The following is a 15,752-nucleotide window of genomic DNA, read 5'->3' as shown; positions in this document are numbered from 1 at the left end:
CGTCCAATCGGCTGACGTTCTACTCTCTCGTCAGGTACCGTCATTGTGGTAGCCAGCAGTGATGTTGCAGAGACAGGGTCCCACAATGACAGATAGAACATCAAACAGTTCAGCACAGTACAGGCCCAGAAAATTGTGCTGACCTTTTAACCTACTCTAAGATCAATCTAACCCTTCCCTTCATTTATCTTTTATCCTTCTCCCTATCCAAGAGTCTCTTAAATGTCCCTAATGTATCTGCCTCCACCACCAGCCCATTCCACACAACCATCGCTCTCGGTATAAACAAAAAATCCTCCCTCTGACATCTCCCTTCAGGCAGCATGGCAGCATAGAGGCTGACTGAACGCTTTACGGTGCAGGCAATCAGAGTTCAATTCCACCACTGTCTCACATGAAGAACGTATGAAGTTTATATATTCTCTCCGTGACCGTGTGGGTCTCCTCCCACATTACAAAGACATTCGGGTCAGGGTGAGTGAGTTGCGGGCCTGCTGTGTTGGCACCAGAAGCGTGGCGACACCTGGGGTTGAATCGGTGGGTCGCTGGGTGGTGTGGCTCGTTGGACCGGGGGGCCTGTCCTGTGCAAAAACCACACTAAGTTTACTCATTCATTATTGGCCATGTTGTATAACGTGAGCGATCACTGTCTTTCCATGACCATGGTTGTTCTTGGCAGATTTTTCTGTAGTTTGCCATTTGCCTTCAGCAGGGCAGGGTCTTTACAAGATGAGCGACCCCCGCCATCATCAAAATTCCAGAGACAGTCTGCCTGGCGTCAGTGGACACATAACCAGGACTTGTGATATACACCAGTTTCTCATTTGGCCATCCACCACCAGCTCCCATGGCTGGTTGGGGGGCAAAGCAGGTGCTACACCCTGCCCAAGGGTGGCCTGCAGGCTAGCGGAGGGAAGGAGTGTCTTACACCTCCTTGATAGAGGCGTATCTCCACCCAGCCATCCATTCCAAATTAAATAAATAAAAATTAAGCTAATCTTACTCTTAAACTTTCTTCCACTGCATCTTGAATAGATGTCTTCTGGAATTGGATGCTGTTGCCCTGGGGAAAAAGGTGTCCACTGTCCAATCCATCAACGCCTCTCGTCTTGTACACCACCGGCATTCACTTCTCATCCACCTTCACGCGGCAGAAGCAGAGCTCTTTGCCTACCGTCACACCTTGAGATGCCTTCCCCCCGCCCCCCAGCCTAGAGCGAGTGCCTGGCACCCTCGCAGTACATTTGCACTCAACTCTACTTTTTCCCCTCCAGCAGCTTCCCAGTCTATTCCAAGCCAGTGCATGAAGCACCACTCAGTCCCTTGACCAGTTCCATCATTAGCAGCATCGAGGCTGGTCTAACTACACACTCAACTGCACAACCCTGCTACCTCCGCTAACCAGCATGGCGTGATAGTGTAGTGGTAAGTGCCTCGCCCTGAGTCTGTACCTTCTTCCTGTGACCACGTGGGTAGTTGAGACGAGGACCAGAGGGCACAGCCTCAGAATAGAGGGATGTCCGTTTAGAACAGAGATGAAGAGGAGTTTCATTAGCCAGAGGCTGGTGAACCTGTGGAATCCTCTGCAGGCAATGTCATTGGGTTTATTCAAAGTGGAGGTTGATAGATTCTTGTGTAGTCAGGTTTTGAGAGAAGGCAGGATGATAAATCAGCCATGATAGAATGGTGGAACAGGATCAATGGGCCAAATGGCCTGATTCTCCTCCTATGTCTTGTAGCTTTCTCTGGGTGCAGTTTCCTCCTACACTCCAAAGACGTGTGAATTACGGTTTGCGAGTTGTGGGCCCGCTGTGTTGGTGCCGGAAGTGGAGTGATATTTGTGGGCTGCCCCCTGCACAGTCCTCGCTGACTGGATTTGACGCGAATGACACATTTCGCCGTGCTTCTATGTACGTGTGACAAGTAAAGCTAGCCTCTCTCTAAAACTTCCATCTCCGGCTTATTGACAATCGATTCATCTCAGCTTTGAAAATATTCAAAGGCTTTCCAGGGTTGGGGATTCAGTGACTAGGGGGCACAGGTGAGAGGGCAGAGGTTTAGTGTCATAGAATATACACCAGTACAGCACAGAAACAGGCCTTTTGGCCCACAATGTTGCGTTGAACCAAATAAATTAGTAATTGAATGACCAATTAAACTAATCCCCTCTGTCTACACAATGTCAATATCCTTCTATGTTCCTCACTTTCATGTGCCTATTTAAATGTCTCTTCAAAGTCCCGAATGTATTTTGCCTCTGCCACCTCCCCAGGCAGAGGATTCCAGGCACCCACCACTCTCTGTGTAAAAATCATAATCGAATAAACCTCTGTCAGATCAGTCTTCACCGCTCCAGAGAAAACAACCCAAGTTTGACGAACCTCTGGTTGTTGCACCTGCGCCCTAATCCAGGCAGAATCCTGGTAAACCTCTTCATCACCCTCTCCAAAGCCTTGACATCTTTCCTACAATGGTGACTAAAACTGTATGCAGTTCTCCAGATCAGCCTAATGAGAGTTTTAACAACACGACTTCCGATAGCAATACCACACAGAAACAGGCGCTTCGGCCCAAGGAGTCTGTGTCAGCCACAGAAGATAATACATTGGAGCCGTTCGGAGGGGGAAGTGGTAGAACGCCTGCTGAGGAAAGGATGAACAGTTTTGAGTTCATCAGCTGGAAGTTAGAGTGAGGAGCACTGAACTGAAGACTTAACGGGGTGGGTGTGGGGAAGACGATCTCTCTTGTGGGAGAACTTTGAGCTGTGGTCACTGTGTTAAGTGTAAAGGCGAAGGAGAGGTGGAGCACCAAATCATAAACACAGGAGATTCTGCAGACGCTGGCAATCCAGAGCAACACACACACACAATGCTGGAGATTCTCAGCAGGTCAGGCAGCATCTATGGAAATGAATGAACAGTTGATAGATGCGAACGTGTTTCCCGGATGGTACGTTGCCTCCTCGGCGCCAGGGTCCAAGACATCTCAGATCGAGTCCTCAACATTCTTAACTGGCCCATGCAGGTACCGATGACATGAATAGGTACAAGTGACGAGGTTCTGCTTCGGGGGATCAGGGAGTTAGGTGCTAAGTTAAAGGACAGGACCTCCAGCACCTGCCACATGCTGGTGAAGCCAGAACTAGGAAGATTAGAAACACAGAAAACCTACAGCACAATACAGGTCCTTCAGCCCTCAAAGCTGTGCCAAACATGTCCTTACCTTAGAAATTATGTACGATTATCCATAGCCCTATCTTAAGAGACCCTATCATATCCACCTCCACCACCTTTGCCAACAGCCCATTCCACGCAGTCACCATTCTCTGCGTAAGAAACTTACCCCTGATATCTCCTCTGTACCTGCTTCCAAGCACCTTAAAACTGTGCCCTCTCGTGCTAGCCATTTCAGCCCTGGAAAAAAAAGCCCCTGACTATCCACACAAACAGTGCCTCTCATCATCTTATACACTTCTATTAGGTCACCTCTCATTCTCCATTGCTCCGAGGAAAAAAAACCGAGCTCACTCAACCTGTCTTCATAAGGCACGCTCCCTAATCCAGGCAACATCCTTGTAAATCTCCTCTGCACCCTTTCTATGGCTTCCACATCCTTCCTAGAGTGAGGTGACCAGAACTGAGCACAGTACTCCAAGTGGGGTCTGGCCAGGGTCCTATATAGCTGCAACATTACCTCTCGGCTCCTAAATTCAATTCCATGATTGATGAAGGCCAATACACCATATGCCTTCTGAACTACAGAGTCAACCTGCATAGCTGCTTTGAGCATCCTATGGACTTGCACCCCAAGATCCCTCTGATCCTCCACACTGCCGAGAGTCTTACCATTAATACTATATTCCGCCATCATATTTGACCTACCAAAATGAATCACTTCACACTTATCTGGGTTGAAGTCCATCTGCCACTTCTCAGCCCAGTTTTGCATCCTATCAATGTCCCGCTGTAACCTCTGACAGCCCTCCACACTATCCACAACATCCCCAACCTTTGTGTCATCAGCAAATTTACTAACCCATCCTCCCACTTCCTCATCCAGGTCATTTATAAAATCACAAAGAGTAAGGGTCCCAGAACAGATCCCTGAGGCACATCGCTGGTCACTGACCTCCATGCAGAATATGACCCATCTACAACCACACTTTGCCTTCTGTGGGCAAGTCAGTTCTGGATCCACAGAGCAATGTCCCCTTGGATCCCATGCCTCCTTACTTTCTCAATAAGTGTTGCATAGGGTACCTTATCAAATGCCTTGCTGAAATCCACATACACTACACCTACTGCTCTTCCTTCAATGTGTTTAGTCACATCCTCAAAAAATTCAATAGACCTGCCTTTGACAAAGCCATGCTGACAATTCCTAATCATATTATACCTCTCCAAGTGTTCATAAATCCTGCCTGTCAGGATCCTCTCCGTCAACTTACCAACCACTGAGGTAAGACTCACTGGTCTATAATTTTATGGGCTACCTTGACTCCCTTTCTGGAATAATGGAACAATATCCACAACCCTCCAATCCTTCGGAACCTCTCCCATCATCATAATTGATGATGCAAAGATCATTGCCGGAGGTTCAGCAATCTCCTCCCTCGCCTCCTCCAGTAGCCTGAGGTACATCTCGTACGATCCCAGTGACTTATGCTTTCCAAAAGCTCTAGTACATCTTCTTTCTTAATATCTATATGCTCAAGCTTTTCAGTCCACCAAGATCCTTTTCCGTAGTGAATAGTGAAGCAAAGTACTCATTAAGTACCTCTGCTATCTCCTCCGGTTCCATACACTCTTTTTCACTGTCACACTTAATTAGTCCTATTCTCTCACATCTTATCCTCTTGCTCTTCACATACTTGTAGAATGCCTTGGGGTTTTCCTTAATCCTTTCTGCCAAGGCCTTCTCATGGTCCCTTCTGGCTCTCAGAAATTTCTTTCTTAAGCTCCTTCCTCCTAACCTTCTAATCTTCCAGATCTCTATTATTACCTAGTTTTATGAACCTTTTATAAGCTCTTCTTTTCTTCTTGACTAGATTTACAACAGCCGTTGTACACCATGGTTCCAGTACCCTACTGTCCTTTCCCTGTCTCATTGGAACAGAGGAGGTGGAGAGTCTGCAGAGGGATATAGATAGGTTAAGTGAGCGGGCCAAGGTCTGGCAGATGGAATACAACGTTGGTAAATATGAGATCATCCATTTTGGAAGGAATAACAGAAGAGCAGATTATTATTTAGATGGTGAAAGATTGCAGCATGCTGTTGTGCAGAGGGATTTGGGAGTGTTTGTTCATGAATCACAAGAAGTTGGCTTGTAGGTACAACAGGTTATTAAGAAGGCAAACGGAATGTTGGCCTTCATTGCTAGAGGGATTGAATTTAAGAGCAGGGAGGCCATGCTACAACTGTACAGGGTACTGGTGAGGCCGCACCTGGAGTACTGTGTGCAGTTCTGGTCTCCTTACTTGAGGAAGGATATACTGGCTTTGGAGGCAGTGCAGAGGAGGTTCACCAGGTTGATTCCAGGGATGAAGGGGTTAACCTATGGGGAAAGATTGAGTCGCCTGGGACTATACTCTCGAGTTCAGAAGAATGAGAGACGATTTTATAGAAACATACAAAATTTTGAAAGGGAAAGATTAGATAGAAGCAGGAAAGTTGTTTCCATTGGTAGGTGAGACTAAAACTAGGGGACATTGCCTCAACATTTGGGGAGAAGATTCAGGATGGGGATGAGGAGAAACTGTTTTTCCCAGAGAGTGGTGAATCTGTGGAATTCTCTGCCCAGGGAAGCTATTGAGGCTTCTTCACTAAATATATTTAAGATGTAGTTAGATAAATTTTTACATATTGGATTTAAGGGTTATGGGGAAAAGGCAGGTAGATGGAGCTGAGTTTACAGACAGATCAGCCGGATGACCTACTCCTGCTCCTGTTTCTTTTGTTCTTATGTTCCTTATGAACGAATCTATGCAAATATGCCCTGAACATTTGCCACATTTCTTCCATACATTTCCCTGAGAACATCTGTTCCCAATTTATGCTTCCAAGTTCCTGCCTGATAGCTTCATATTTCCCCTTACTCGAATTAAACACTTTCCTAACTTGTCTGTTCCTATCCCTCTCCAACGCTACGGTAAAGGAGATAGAATTGTGATCACTCCAATGCGATGGTAAAGGGGATAGTATTGTGATCACTATCTCCAAAATGCTCTCCCACTGAGAGATCTGACACCTGACCAGGTTCATTTCCCAATACCAGATCAAGTACAGCCTCTCCTCTTGTAGGCTTATCTGCATATTGTGTTAAGAAACCTTCCTGAACGCATCTAACAAACTCCACCCCATCTAAACCCCTCACTCTAGGGGGATGCCAATCAATATTTGGGAAAGTAAAATCTCCCACCACAAAACCCTGTTACTTATTACTCATTTCCGGAATCTGTCTCACTAATTGCTCCTCTATCCCTGTTACTATTGGGTGGCCTATAAAACTCACCCAGTAGAGTTATTGACCCCTTCCTGTTCCTAACTTCCACGCACAGAGACTCTGTACATAACCCCTCCATGACCTTCTCCTTTTCTGCAGCCAAGACACTATCTTTGATCAACAATGCCACGCCCTCACCTTTTTTCCTCCCTCCCTGCCCTTTCTGAAACATCTAAAACCCAGCACTCGAAGTAACCATTCCCGTCCCTGAGCCATCCAAGTCTCTGTAATGGCCACCACATCATATCTCCAAGTGCTGATTCACGCTCTAAGCTCATCCACTTTGTTCATAACACTCCTCGCATTAAAATAGACACACCTCAAACCGTCGGTCTGAGCTCATCCCTCAAACAGTGGCAAAAGAGTTGATGCAGAGTGGAGGGCACAGGATCATTGGGCTCTGTTCCAAGGAAGGTGAGGCGTGTACAGAAGAGACAGTTTGCAACGGAACTGGAGGGGGACTAATGTCCCAGCAGGAGGGTTTGTTTGGGGGTGGGGTTTAAACTAGAGTTGCAGGGGGATGGGAACCAGAGTGCCACAACAGTTAGTGGAGAGGTTCTGGAGGCAGATGTTGTTAAGACTTCAGACAAAGTCGGGAATCAAAAGGTTGATCATGGTGTGGCTAATGTCCTGAGTTGATTATATTTCAATGCAAGTAGTATCGTAGGAAAGGCAGATGAGCTCAGGGCGTGGATCAACACGTGGAGATATGATATTGTAGCCAGTAGTGAGACTTGGTTGTGGGGGGGAGGGGCAGAAATGGCAGCTCAATATTCTGGGGTTCCGTTGTTTTAGATGCGACAGAGTGGGAGTGTTTAAAGGAGGATACCACAAGTATCACAGCAGTGTCCATCAAGACAGACTAGAGAACTTGTCTAGTGAGGCATTTTGGGTGGAACTGAGAAATAAGAAAGGTATGGCCACATTAATGGGCTATATTACAGATCACCCAACAGTCCTAGGGATTTAGAGGAACAAATTTGCAGAGAGATCGCAGACTGTTGTAAGAAACAAGGTTCTTATAGCAGGTGATATTAACTTTCTACATATTGATTGGGAATCCCAGACTGGAAAAGTCCAGATGAGAGAATCTGTGAAATGTGTTCAGGGAAGTTTCCTTCATCAGTACAAAGACCCAGCGAGCAAGTGTGTGATACCTGATCTGTGATTATGGAATGAGACAGGGCAGGTGGCACAAATTTGTGTAGGGGAACACTTTGAATCTGGTGACCACAATGCCATTAATTTCAAAATAAATATGCAAAAAGATAGGTCTGATCCATGGGTTGAGATTCTAAATTGGAGAAAGGCCAGTTTTGATGGTATCAGAAAGGATCTGGCAAGTGTGGATTGGGACAGACTGTTTTCTGGTAAAGGTGTACTTAGCCTCCCATTTATCACCAAAAGTGAAATGTTGAGAGTACAAAGCTTGTATGTGCCTGTCAGAATACAAGATAAAGATATAAGAAGTGTAGGGAACCTTGGTTTTCAATACGTATTGAGGCCCTGGTTAAGAGAAAAAAGGAGGTGCTTAGGAGGCATAGGCAGGTAGGAACAAATGAGGTGCTTGTGGAGTATAGGAAATGCAAGAGAACATGAGAGAAATCAGGAGGGCTAAAGGAAGGAATGAGGCCTCCCTAGATGAAGGAGAATCCCAAGGGATTCTACAGCTGTGTTAAGAGCAAAAGGATTGCAAGGGTCAAAATTGGTTCCCTGGACCATTAGAATGATAATTTGCATGTGGAGCCAAAAGAGATGGATGGGGGGTGGGTGGGGGGGAGATCTTCTGCATCTGTATTTACTCAGCAGACAGGCACAGAGACTACAGAAGTGAGGCAAAGTGGCATCAGCTTCATGGACCGTGTACACGTTACAGAGAAGGAAGTGTTTGCTGTCCTGAGGTAAATTAGAGTAGATAAATCCCCAGGGTCTGGCAAGGTGTTCCCTCAGCAAATGCAAAAATTGCCAGGGCCCTAGCAGAGATATTTACATCTTTAAATCCTTAGCGACAAATGAGGTGCCAGAAGATTAGAGGATAACCAATGTTGTTCCCCTGTTTAAGAAAGGCTCTAAAATTAAACCAGGGAATCATAGGCCGGTGAGTCTGAAATCAATAGTGGGAAAGTTACTGGAAGGTATTCTAAGGGACTGGATATATGAATACTCGGATAGACATGCACTGATTAAGGATAGTCATCATATGTGTGATACGTCATGCCTAATTGATCTTAGAGCCTTTCGAGGGAGTTATCAGGAAAGTGGATGAAGGCAAGGCAGTAGATGTTGTCTACGTGGACTTTTGCATGGCATTTGACAAGGATCTGCATGGGAGGCTGGTCAAGAAGCTTCATTCGCTCAGCATTCAAGATGAGGTAGTAAACTGGATTTGACGTTGGCTTTGTGGGAGAAGCCAGAGAGTGGTAGGAGATGGTTGCCTCTCTGACTGGAGACCTGTGACTAGTGGAGTGCCACAGGGATCGGTGCTGGGTCTGTTGTTGTTTGTCAGCAATGATCTGGATCATGGTGTGGCTAACTGGATCAGCAAATTTGCGGACGGCCGCAGGGTTGGGGTTGAAGTGGACAGCGAGGAAGGCTATCATGGCTTGCAGAGGGATCTGTATCAGCTGGGGAAAAGGGCTGAAAAATGTCAGATGGAATTTATTGCAGGGAAGTGCGAGGTTTTGCTCTTCAGTAGGACCAACCAGGGTAGGTCTTACACAGTGAATGGTAGGGTGCTGAGGACTGTGATAAAACAGAGGGACCTGGGGACACAGGTATATAATTCATTCAAAGTGGTGTCATGTAGATAGCATCATAAAGAAAGCTTTTGGCACAATGGCATTCAAAAAATTAATGTATTAAGTACAGGAGATGGGATGTTATGTTGAAGATGTTGGTGAGGCCTAATTTGGAGTATCGTGTGCTGTTTTAGTCACCTACCTACAGGAAAGATATAAATAAGGTTGAAAGAGTACAGAGAAAATTTACAAGGATGTTGCCGAGTCTGGGGGACCTGAGTTATAAGAAGAGATTGAATAGGTTAGAATTTTATTCCTTGGAATGTAGAAGATTGAGAGGAGATTTGATAGAGGTATACAAACTTATGAGGGGTATAGAGAGGGTAAATACAAACAGGCTTTTTCTGTGCGGGTTAAGTGGGACTACAACCAGAGATCACAGGTTAGGGGTGAAAGGTAAAAAGTTTGAGAGGAACATGAAGGGAAACTTCTTCATTCAGAAGGTCATGAGAGTGTTGGACAAGTTGCCAGCACGTGATGCATGCGAGCTTGACTTCAACGTTTAAGGGAAGTTTGGATGGGTACATGGATGGTAGGGCTATGGTCCCAGTGCAGGTCGATGGGAGTAGGCAGTTTAAATGGTTCAGCATGGACTAGATGGGCCAAAAGGGCTTTTTCTGGGCTGTACTTTTCTTTGACTCTATGACTCAGGAAGGAAGGGCAAAGAAGCCAGAATAAGAAGGTGAGGGGTGGGGGGGAGGAGGAGTAAGATAGCTAGAATATGATCGATGAAGCCAGATGCGTAGGAAAGGTAACGGGTTGGAGAAGAAGGAATCTGATGTGAGGGGAGAGTGGACCATAGGAGAAAGGGAAGGAGGAGGGGAACCAGGGGGAGGTGATAAGCAGGTGAGAGGCCAGAGTAGGGAAATGAAGAGGGGAAAAAATATTATGGGAAGGAGAAATCGAATTTCATGCATCAGGTTGGAGGCTGCCCAGTCAGAATATGAGGTGTTGCTCCTCCATCCTGAGAGTTGCTTCATCATAGCAAAAGAGGAGGCCATTGACATTCATCTCCATTGATGCTACCTGACCTGCTGAGTTCCTCCAGCATTTTGTGGGTGGAGGTTTAAATGCTGATCAGGGCAATAAAACTTTCGCCGTGCACGGCTAGTGACCCCTTGCACAATCATGGATGCTTTTTCACTAACGGATTGTTTCGCACACTTTTTCTTCTCTTTACTGCCTTGCATAACTGAGCAGTACAGGCCCTTCAGCCCGCAATGTTGTGCCAACCTTTTAACCTACTCTTTAAGATCAAACTAACCCTCCTCACCCACTTAACCCTCCATCTTTCTATCATCTATATACCTACTTAAGAGTTTCTTAAATTCCTGTAATGCAGGGGTTCCCAACCCTTTTTATGCCACGAATCCCCACCGTTACAGAGGGGTTTTTTGATTGCCAGGTTGGAAACCCCTGTTCTGATGTATCTGCCTCTGACATCACCCCTGAAAATGCACCCACACACTCTGTGTTTTAAAAAAACAAACTTGCGTTTAATATCACCCCTATAGTTTCCTCCGATCACCTTAAAATTATATGCCTTAAAATTATTAGCTGCTTTCGCCCTGGGAAAAGTCTCTGGCTGTCCACTCAATCTACGCCTCTCTCGAGTCACCTCTCATCCTCCTTCACTCCAAAGAGAAAAGCCCTACCTCACTCAGCCTATCCTCATAAGGCAAGCTCTCTAATCCAGGCAGCATCCTGGTCAATCTCCTCTGTACTTTCTCCAAAGCTTCCACATTCTTCCTACAATGGGGGGGGGGGGGGGGGGTGACCAGAACTGAACACAGTACTTCTCAGCCAAAGGATGGTGAATCTGTGGAATTCATTGCACAGACAGGTGATTCATCGGGTATATTTTTGGTGAAGGTTGAAAGGTTCTTGATTAATCAGGGCGTCAAAGGTTATGGGGAGAAAGTAGGACAATGGGGTTTAGAGGGAGAATAAGTCAGATTCAGAAACAGTTACTATCCCTCAACCATCAGGGTCTTGAACGAAAGGGGACAACTACACTCATTTAAGGATTCTTTTATCTTACTTCAGGCTCATGATTTATTGCTATTTATTTTTATCTGCATTTGCACAGTTTGTTGATTGATCCTGCTTACAGTTACTGTTCTATAGATTTACTAAGTATGCCTGCAGAAAAATAATCTTCAGGATTGTAGGTGGTGGCATGATGTACTCTGATAATGAATTTTATTTTGAACTTAAATCAGCCATGATGGAATGGTGGAAAAGGCTTGATAGACTGAATGGCCTAATTCTGTTCCAAAGTCACCAGGACTGTATAGATTTACAACATTACCTTCTGGCTCTTGAACTCAATTGCCAACACACTAACTATAATCACTTCAAAAACTTCAAAGTACATATATGTCACCATAAGCAACCCCGAGATTCATTTTCTTGCAGGCATTCACAGTAAGTCCAACAGCCATAATGGAATCAATGACAGACCACATCAACAAGGCAGGCAGCCAGTGTGCAGAACACAACAAACTCTACAAATACAAAAAAAACAATCAGATTTTCTATTACCGGCATAGGTTGTGAAATTTGTTCACTTTGCAGCAGCAGGATGATGCAATACATAATAATAGAAAAAAAGCCATGAATTGCATTACATTTATTTATTTATATGAAATAGTTAAATCAGTAGTGCAAAAATAGAATTTTTAAAAAGTAGTGAGGTACTGTTCATGGGTTCAATGTCCATTCTGAAATCGGATGGCAGAGGGGAAGAAGCTGTTCCTGAATTGCTGAGTGTGTGCCTTTGGGCTTCTGTACCTCCTACCTGATGGTAACAGTGAGAAGAGGACATGCCCTGGGTGATTGGGGTCCTTAACGATGGATGCCGCCTTCTTGAAGATGTCCTGGATACTACAGAGGCCAGTGCCCCAGATGGAGCTGACAAAGTTTAGATCTCTCTGCAGCTTATTTCAATCCCGAGCAGTGCCCCATACTAGACAGTAATGCAGCCAGTTAGAATGCTCTCCATGGTAAATCTGTAGAAATTTGCAAGTATTTAAGTTGCCATACCAAACCTTCACAAATTGCTAATGGAAATGTAGACGCTGATTTGCCTTCTTTGTAACTGCATGGATATGTTGGGCCCAGGTTAGATCCTCAAAGATAATGACACCCAGAAACCTGAGATTGCTCATTCTTTCCACTTCTAGTCCCTCTATAATTACCTGACTAACTAACTAACCAATAAATACCGAGAACATAAGATGAAGAATCCCCGAAAGTGAGTCTATAGATTGTGGGAATAATTCAGTGATGGGGCAAGTGAAGTTATCCCCTGTGGTTCAAGAGCCTGATGGTTGAAGGGTAATAACTGTTTCTGTACAATTGGTGTAAAATCTACATTCTGTGTGTCATCTGTATCAATATGTCTGTAATGTTACTGCAAACAACTTTTTCCCTGTACCTGTATCTCACTGTACCTGTGCATGTGACAATACATTTGACCTGTTGCACTGCATGGTGGGATTGTGAACACAAGACGGCATGGGAATAGGGTGAGAGGTAAGGGGTTTAAATGGAATCTGAAGGGAAATTCAGAGGAAATGGGGCCTCCGTACAACATCCCATCCATCAGCATTCAGTCCAGTCCCACATCACAGACACCACCAGGATTTGTGTGTTTGGTTCTGAATTGGGAATTCTCTGCACTCCCTGTGGGTCCATATGGAACCTGGGGCTGGAAAGTAAAGAAAGGTCGAGCCGAACACACTCTCTCCCTGACACAACTCAGCACATCACAGAAACCAGCCTCTCCTCCATTGACTCTGTCTACACCTCGACCCAAACACACACTCTCCCTGACACAGCTCAGCACATCACAGAAACCAGCCTCTCCTCCATCGACTCTGTCTACACCTCGACCCGAACACACACTCTCACTGACACAACTCAGCACATCACAGAAACCAGCCTCTCCTCCATCGACTCTGTCTACACCTCGACCCAAACACACACTCTCCCTGACACAGCTCAGCACATCAGAAACCAGCCTCTCCTCCATCGACTCTGTCTACACCTCGACCCGAACACACACTCTCCCTGACACAGCTCAGCACATCACAGAAACCAGCCTCTCCTCCATCGACTCTGTCTACACCTCGACCCAAACACACACTCTCCCTGACACAACTCAGCACATCACAGAAACCAGCCTCTCCTCCATCGACTCTGTCTACACCTCGACCCGAACACACACTCTCCCTGACACAGCTCAGCACATCAGAAACCAGCCTCCCCTCCATCGACTCTGTCTACACCTCGACCCAAACACACACTCTCCCTGACACAGCTCAGCACATCAGAAACCAGCCTCTCCTCCATCGACTCTGTCTACACCTCGACCCAAACACACACTCTCCCTGACACAACTCAGCACATCACAGAAACCAGCCTCTCCTCCATTGACTCTGTCTACACCTCGACCCAAACACACACTCTCCCTGACACAGCTCAGCACATCAGAAACCAGCCTCTCCTCCATCGACTCTGTCTACACCTCGACCCGAACACACACTCTCCCTGACACAGCTCAGCACATCAGAAACCAGTATAATCAAAGACCCCCACCCCCTCCCACCCTGGATATTCACTCTTCTCCCTCCTCCCGTTAGACAGAAGATACAAAAGTCTGAAAGTACAGACCATGATGCTCAAGGAGAGCTTCAAGGCTGCTTTTATACGATTATTGAATGGTTCCCTAGTCTGCTGAGATAGAATCTTGACCTCACAATCTACCCCGTTGTGATCTTGCTCCTCATTGTCAGCCTGCACTGCACTTTCTCAGTGACTGTAACACTTCAGCCTGCATTCTGTTAATGTTTTCCCGTGTACTGCCTCATTGCACTATCTATCTGGACAGCATGCAAATCAGCGTTTATCCCTGTAAGCTGCAAATGGTGTTGACGGTGTGGAAGACAGAAGCGATGTTGGCATTCATCTTGGAAGGACTAAAATGTTAAAACAAGGATGTAATGCTGAGGCTTTATCAGGCGCTGGTCAGAGTAGTGGGAGTGGGTTTGGGCCCCCTATCTAAGAGGAGATGTGCTAACATTGCTGAGGATCCAGAGGGAAGTTCCACCAATGAAGGGGTTAACGTGTGAGCAGCATTTATGGAATTCAGTACTCACTGGAATTCAGAAGTATAAGGGTGGAATCTCATTGAAACCTATCCAATTTTGAAAGACCTCGATAGAGTGGATGTGGAGAGGATGTTTCCTGTGGTAGGGGAGCCTGAACCCAGAAGGCACAGCCTCAGAATAGAGGGACGTCCATGTAGAACAGAGATGAGGAGGAGTTTCTGTAGGCAAGGGGTGGTGAAGTCATTGGATAAATGTAAAGCGGAGGTTGATAGGTTCTTGATTAGTCAGGGTGTCAAAGGTTACAGGGAGAAGGCAGGAGAATGGGGTTGAAAGGGAAAATAAATCAGCCAGGATGGAACGGTGGAGAAGACTCGATGGGCTGAGTGGCCTCATTCTACTCCTGTGTCTTATGGGCTGCTTACTGGTCAGCTTGGAGGTGGTGGGCCGAAGGGCTTGCTTCCGTGTGCCAGAATCGGTCTCAGCAACACCCAGTGAACTCCGCTCTGCCTGACAGGGGTGGGAGCTTGGCGGTCAGCTTCACTTCCTCATTCCTCTTCAGCGAGGGAGGATGAGAGCTGATTGATAAAGCAGTTCATTTATTTATCTATCTTTTAATTTATTTATGAACACGCAGAGCAAAACAGGCCCTTCCAGCCTTTTGAGCCACACCACTCCGCCAGCCCCAATTTAACCCTTGCATAACCATGGGATCATTTACAATGACAATTTAAGCCACTAAACAGTACGTCTTTGGACTGTGGGAGGAAACCGGAGCACCCGGAGGAAACCCACACATTCCATAGGAAGGATGTATGGAAACTCCTTACAGAGAGTGTGGGAATTGAACTCTGAATTCCAATGCCCTGAGCAGTAATAGTGTTGTTCTAACTGTTACCGGGGAACCCATCTTAACTGTGTTTAGAGGTACAGAGATGGTGGACACCCAGGGACTTTCCCCTAGGATGGAAATGGCTGATATGAGGGGGTGTAATTTTAAGGTGATCGGAGGAACGTATAGGGGGAGATGTCAGAGGTGGGTTTTACACAGAGAGTGGTGGGCATGTGGCACGGGTGGCCAGGGGTGGTAGTGGGGCATGGACTTTTAAGACAGGAACATGGATGATAGAAAAATGGAGGACTGTGTGAGAGAAAAGGGATGGAGAAGATTAAAAGGTCGGCACAACATTGTAGGCCAAGGGCTTGTATCGTGCTGTAGTGTTCTATGTTCAGGCAGAGAGTCGGGCAGACTACTAGAGCCACACTGGTAGTGGCTTCACGTGGAGGGGGCCAAGGCCCCTTGCCCCTGCAGTGGAGGCCTCCTCTCTCTCTCCCCCCCCC

The 15,752-nt window shown here is 46.2% G+C and overlaps 1 protein-coding gene across 3 annotated transcripts in view; it reads left to right on the top strand.

The window, feature by feature from the left end:
* Positions 1-15,752, top strand: part of LOC132396574 (FYN-binding protein 1) — a 164,094-nt gene that overhangs the window by 22,741 nt on the left and 125,601 nt on the right. The gene's annotated exons all lie outside the window — the stretch shown is intronic.

This window comes from Hypanus sabinus, chromosome 7, assembly GCF_030144855.1.
Source record: "Hypanus sabinus isolate sHypSab1 chromosome 7, sHypSab1.hap1, whole genome shotgun sequence".
Taxonomy (NCBI): domain Eukaryota; kingdom Metazoa; phylum Chordata; class Chondrichthyes; order Myliobatiformes; family Dasyatidae; genus Hypanus; species Hypanus sabinus.
The sequence above is the reverse complement of the archived record's forward strand: the minus strand, read 5'-3'. Positions and strand labels throughout refer to the sequence as shown.